The sequence below is a fragment of the Anarhichas minor genome, unplaced genomic scaffold, assembly GCF_050575085.1.
Source record: "Anarhichas minor isolate MPS153535 unplaced genomic scaffold, ASM5057508v1 ptg000003l, whole genome shotgun sequence".
Lineage (NCBI taxonomy): Eukaryota > Metazoa > Chordata > Actinopteri > Perciformes > Anarhichadidae > Anarhichas > Anarhichas minor.
The window spans coordinates 15,414,153-15,421,220 of NW_027466449.1; positions in this window are offsets into that span (position 1 = coordinate 15,414,153).

Consider the following 7,068-nt stretch of genomic DNA (forward strand, 5'->3'; position numbering starts at 1 on the left):
GTAAGAAGTGCGGATTTCATGGGACAAGAGCCTGAAAGGAGAGGTCCAACTAGGGGTAATTTAGGACCTGGTATGCAAGGACCAGGGGGTCCAGACTTTTTGGGACCAGGACTTGAAAGGAGAGGGCTAGCTATGGAGGGTCCAGGGCCTAACAATAGAGGACATGGGGGTCCACATTTCAGAGGACCAGGACCTGAGAGAAAAGGTCCAGCTATGGAGGGTCAAGGACCTGACATGAGAGTACTGGCAGGTCCAGATTTCAATGGATCATGGCCTGAAAAGAGAGGACCTGATATTGTTGGTCCAGGGCCTGAAAGGAGAGGTCCAGCTTTGGAGGGTCCTGGGCCTGGTCCAGATTTCAGTGAAGCGGGACCTGAAACAGGATGTTTATCTATGGAGGGTCCTGGTCCTTACAGGAGAGCACCTGGAGTTCCAGATTTCAGGGGACTGGGCCCTGAAAGGAGAGGTAATGCTATGGAGGGTATTGGGCCTGACAGGAGAGGACCTGGAGGTCCAGATTTCAGGGGACCAGGGCCTGAAAGCAGAGGCGTCTCCATGGAGGGTCCTAGGCATGACAGGAAAGTACCTGAAAGTCCAGATTTCAGAGGACATGGGGCTGAAAGTGGAGGCTTTTCTATGGAGGGTCCTAGGCCTGAGAGGAGAGGACCTGGAGGTCCAGATTTCAGGGGTCCAGGGCCTGAAAGCAGAGGCATATATATTGAGGGTCCTGGGCCTGACAGGAGACGACCTGGAGGTCCAGATTTCAGAGGACCAGGACCTGAAAGAAGAAGTCCAGCTATGGAGGGTCCAGGGCCTGTCAGAAGACGACCTGGGGGTCAAGATGTAAGGGGACCAGGGCCTGAGAGGAGAGGTAAGGCTATGGAGGGTCCAGGGCCTGAAAGGAGAGGACCTGGAGTTCCAGATTTCAGGGGACCAGGGCCTGAGAGGAGAGGTCCAGCTATGGAGGGTCCTGGGCCTGAAAGGAGAGGACCTGGAGTTCCAGATTTCAGGGGACCAGAGCCTGAGAGGAGAGGTCCAGCTATGGAGGGTCCAGGGCCTGAAAGGAGAGGTCCTGGAGGTCCAGATTTCAGGGAACCAGGGCCTGAGAGGAGAGGTCCAGCTATGGAGGCTCCAGGACCTAACAGGAGAGGACCTATAGGTCCAGATTTCAGAGGATCACGGCCCGAGAGGAGAAGTTTATCTATGGAGCGTACTGGGCCTGATGATAGAGAATCTGGGTGTCCAGATTTCAGAGGACCAGGACTTGAAAGTAGAGGTCCAGCTATGGAGGCCCCAGGACCTAACAGATCCACAGGTTCAAATTTCAGTGGACCAGGACCTGATAGAGAACATCCTGCTATGGGTGGTTTCTGGCCTACCAGGGGAGAATCAGAAGTTCCAGATTTTAGTGGGCCAGGACATGAAAGGAGGGGTCCCACTATGGACAGTCAAGAACCAGACAGGAGAGGACCAGGAGGTCCTGGTTTCCAGGGACCAGGGCCTGACAGAAGAGATCTAGCTATGGATGGAATAGGGCCTGACAGAAGAGGACCAGGAGGTCCAGAATTTAGAGGTCCCTCTATGAAGGGTCAGGGACCTGACAGGAGAGGTCTCGGAGATCAAAACACTGATATACATGGTGCTGACAGGAGGGGACCATATGTAAGAGGTCCAGGGACTGAGTTTACTGGTATGGGGCCTGAAAGAACTGGTCCAGGCATAGAAGATCCAGGGCCTGATGGGAGAGGACAGAGAGGACCACACATCAGGGGTCTAGGGCCAGAAAGTGGACAACAAAATATTCAGGGCCCAGGGCCTGACAGGAGTGGTCCAGTTATCAGGGGACCAAGGCCGGAAGGACCTGGTTCCAGTATGGAGGGTCCAGGGCCCAACAGGAGAGTGCCAGGAGGTCCAGACATGAGGAGACCAGGGCTTCAGTATTCAGATACAAACAGAGAAAGCCCAGGAGCTGACAGGAGAGGTGCAGAAGGCCCACATTTTAGAGGGCCTGAGCCAGGAAGAAGACCTCCAAATGTGGAGGGCCCAGAGTCTGATTGGCGAGGTCCACACATCAGGGGCGTGAGGCCTGAAAGAACTGTTATGGATGGTCCAGGGCCTGCTGGGAAACATCCAAGAGGTCCAGATTTTAGAGGACTAGGTTGTGAAAGTAGATGTCCAGACATTGAGGGCCCTGGGCCTGGCAGACAAGAACCTGTAGGCTCAGGCTTCAGGAAGCCTGAACCTGAAAGAAGAGGTCCGGATATGGAGGGCCTAGGACCAGAATGCAGAAGATCTGGTGGTCCAGAATTTAGAGGCCCAGGTATCAGACAAAAAGGTCCAAATTCAGAAGGTCTAAGGCAAAGACGAGATGACTGGGGAGGGCCTGACTTTAGTGGGTCAGAACCTATCCAAGAGAGCCAAGATATTGCTGGCCAAGGAGCTGATAGAAGAGGACGACACTTGAGGGGTTCAAGGCCTATAAGGAGAGGCATTAGACGACCACGGCCAGATATAAGCAGTCTAAATCGGGGAGACCGATGGAAAGGGCCAGACTTTCGGGACTCTGCACTTGATAGGAGAGGCATAGACACAGAGGAACAATGGTCCGATGGAAGAGGGCCCAATATGGAGTCTGTAGGAAATGAAAGAGAATGCTCAGGAGATGATTGGAAAAGACATGGCAACAGAGGTCCAGGCCCCATACAGGAAGGTCCTGGTGAGCAGGTTCAAGAACATAGTAGGCAAAGTCCTTGTGGGGAATGGAGAGGCCCTGAAAGTAGAGGGCCAAGGTCCATACAGGAAAGACCAAATATGCCATTTCCAGGGCCTTTGAGAGTTCCAGGAGATGATTGGAGTGCTCCTGTTTGCAGGGGCCCAGGGCCTGTCCAGGGTGACCAAGAAATAGTTTGCCCAGGGCCTGGTAGGGGAGGACCTGGAAATGGATGGAGAGAGACAGAAAGAGGGGGTACTGGACCAAATAGAAGGGGGCGTGGACCATTTTTCAGTGGGGAAAGAGTTCCAGACAATCGAGGTCAAGGCTGTGATAGTAGAGGTCCAAATATGGGAGAACCAGGATCAGATATGAGAGGAGGGCATATTGAGAATGACTGGATGCAGCCAAATTTCAGGGGTAATATGAGAAGGCCAGACATGGAAGGACGTGGGGCTCCACACTTGATGAATTCATGCCCAAACAGGAGAGATTTTGAAATGGAAGGTCTTGATAGAAGAGGCCCCAGAGGTCCAGATTCAAGACGTGCAGGGCCTGAAAACAGAATTTCAAACATTGACGGTCCTGGGACTGATGAAAGGTTTTCAGATTGTGGGGGATTAGGATCTGAAATGCAAGGTGTAGACGTGGAAATCCAAGGTAGACAAGGATTTGAGCATGATTTTAGGAGGGGAAAAAGACGTCCAGATATGAGAAGGTTAGGGCCTGGTAAAACAGATAGTAGGGGAGCACCTTTAAGTTCAGATACAAGACATGGGCTTGGGAGGTGGGATACAAACACTGAGGGTCCTGGGTCTGATAGAAGATTTCCAGATATAGGCCCAGGGTTAGAATTTGAGCCAGCCATGAAGGATGACATGCAAGGGTCAAATATAAGGGGCCCAGGATGTGATAGCAGAGGGCCAGACATGACAGCATCACCTCAGTTCAATAGTCCTCATCTAGTTGACAGATCCCAAGGCCCTAGGGATCCACATTCTGCAACATACAATGGACCCCTAGGTCCAACTCAGCATGCAGTAAAGCCCCAGAGACACAGAGCTGCCTTGCTTCCCACTCCAACTGAAGGTATCATACGCTATCCGAATCATATGATCAACAATCCTGATGTCCTTAGCCCGAAACGGAAAAAAATATGTCACCCAGCAGACAGGACGTGGAGTAAAGGTAGACCAGTGAGTCGAGAGCGAGAGTTGATCAAAGGACAAAGACAGGAGCAAAGTCCTGCTGGTAAAATAAGCACAGCTGAAGATGAAAACAAAGGGGATGGAGAACAAAAAAAGGAAGTGGGCAATGAAACTGGTAAACAAGATACATGTGTAGAAATTAAAACCAATGAGAGTGTGGACAGTGATGGAAATAAAAGCAATGTCCAGTCAAGTTAGACACAGGCTAAAATCATAACGCATGGACCCCTCAGGACAGTAAGGCTGTCGAAACTAGACCTGCAAAAAGTGTCTTAGTGTCATCACATTGAATAGAGATACTACAGCATAACACACACGGAATGTAATTTTTCTTAAGGAAAGCGTTTGTCCATATTTCAAATTTCAAAAAGACCTACAGGCAAAGCCATGCGGAAAATCAGACATTGTAGCTTGATATGAAAATGCTCTGAGGTATTTGAGTTTATGTTTTAGTTTGTCTAGTATTCAAAGGAGATGCATTTGTTTTTTTTGTTTTTTGTTTTTATTGGATTATGACTAAATGCTAAACTAAAATCAATCGATGTGCATTTCTAATTGGAAATGTTTTGTACAGAGAATGTACAGTTTGTTTTGTTTCTTTGATATTTAACATAGCCATAGTGTCAGTACAGTAGCCTTGATCTGGCTTTTATGTTATTCTGCTGATAATAAATGGCTTGTTTCATTGTTATTTTAGAATGTAAGAGGTCAATAAATTGATATACCTTTTTTAAAATTTGTATTAAGTCTGATTTTGTTTGTTTGGAATTGATCGATTGCTTCACAATAGTGCCTAAAGCGAAAAAACAAGTCCCCTATTAATGTTCAAGCACCTTTTTGTTTGTGGTAATAAATCAAACTGTGGTTTATATTTTTTAGAGGTACAATCAAAAGTCTCCTTTACTGCTCACAAGGTCTGTGCATTATCCTGAGATAGCAGGTCATGATTTCTGGAAAGATACATTGCTGTTGAGTTTTTCAAATGTATTTTTTGGGGGCTTTGAGGCACTGCAAGCCATATACTCCCAATATATGCGAGAAAAGGCAGACATCTCTATGGGCCATACTTTCAAAACCAAACAACCCATACCTAAACAATCTAGACTGATTAATAGCACTACAGGTTAGGAACACTGTATTTTTGATTTGGGGTGAACTGTTCCTTCAGGTAAAGTAAACATGCAGAAAAAATGTCCATGTCAGTGTTATTATTGAGTTTTAACACATGCATGTGTGCGTATATTTTATTTATTTAAACTATTTAGCTACTATATTTGGTAGGTTATTTATATCCCAATGCAAAATACTTTATCAGATAATCATAAAATCAACTTTTATTTCAGACTCATGAGTCCATATAGTATCAAAAAAAACAAATACAACAACAATATTTGTATCATATTTGCCTGGAATGTAGTGAGTTAGAAATACAAAGTAGCATGAAATATGTATACTCTAGTACAAGTACAGTAATTTAGTAAACATTCTACCATTGAATATAGAGATTTGAATGGTCAGTATTGTAAGACACAAAAACAAGCACATTTACTGTTATAGGAGAGACTCCGGTCTCTCTCGCCTTATAGCATGATCCCCTTGTGCTTTGGAAAGAGTCATGGTGTTTTCACAATAACATGGGGATGACCTAGTTAACACAAACACTACCTTGTAATTTGTTGGCAGGTTTCTTAAGGGCTCATGATGAGACAAGCAGGGGGAGATAGACAATAGGTTGGCAAAAGAGAGAGAAGGGAGAAGAGAAAGTAAAAACAAAATCATGCTCATAGAGGACTGAATCTGCCTGAGGCAGTATTGTGTCTTATCCTCCACAGCCACCTGCAAAGCTCATGTTTGACCAGAAGAGGGCGACAGCATTCTTCAGTCCGTCATCGGGCATCACAGCATCCACCAAGGAGTTGATGTTGATTTAAGTAAACATTTGAGGTATTTTATTATTTTATCTTAGCCTACTTTGAACTCTAACCTTGTACACAATTAATGATAATTTCCAGTTTCCTATATATGCATACTGCCTGATTCAACACATGTTATTGGTTAATTTTGTCTCTTTGTGCTATTTGTCTCTTTTATTGTCATGACAATTACATGGTGTCCTGAGTGGGATCAAGTGTAGACCACAAAGTATTTTGTAGAAGAGCACTTTTGGCAGATTATTTTTGCTCCTGTAAAATGACAAAATCACCCTTTAATAGTAGTTTTCTAGTCCAGTAGACCTACTATTAGATAAGATACAATAAGATAATCCTTTATTAATCCCGCAGTGGGGACATTTACAGGATTACAGCAGCATAGTATATAGTGCAAAGAAGAGACATAGTAAAAAAAACAAGATCAAAACAAGTATTATAAATAAGTAATACAACAGTAAAGAATATTAGATTAATAAAAAAGTAAAAAATCCACAATAACTAAAAAGTTATATATACAGGCAGAATAATTGTTATAATTGTTGTGTTGCAATATTATACACAGTGTGTTATATTTATTATGTATTTGTATTATTACAATTTAGAAGCTTCTGACAGTTGTTGGGGTATTTGCAAAGATAGTTTGATAGTAATACAATTTTTTACAGTACTGGAACTAAGTATTATACTTAATTATACTTTAGGAAAGGTTATTATTACTAATGTATTCATGCGTACGCAGCATGTTATAGATAGGGGGAAAACTACTTTATGGATCGTTTGATTCAAAACGCTGCATATTATTTTGTAAGGATTAAAACAACGCTATTTTACTTTGAAATGTAGTAGAGTGGAGATATTAGCATATGATGGAACTGGAAATAGTAAAACTTGTTAACCTACTAAATTGACAGTGACTCAGTGTAACGACGTCCGGTGGTTGGACGTCAGTTATCTTCTTCTATGGTTATCACCGGCGGCAATCAAAGTAAGTTTAAGTACCAAAAGAATAAGGCCCATAAAGAAAGATTAATAATAGCTGCATCTTATTTAGAGTCCAACTAGTATATATTGAACATACTTATTAATTGAAAATGTTTACTATTTACTATTTAACGTTAGCGTATATTACGTCAACGTCTTTTCAAATTTACGAACGTTAGCTTAAAGTCACGAGCTAACGTTAGCTTTGGTAATTAGCTACGGGCTAACTGACATTTTG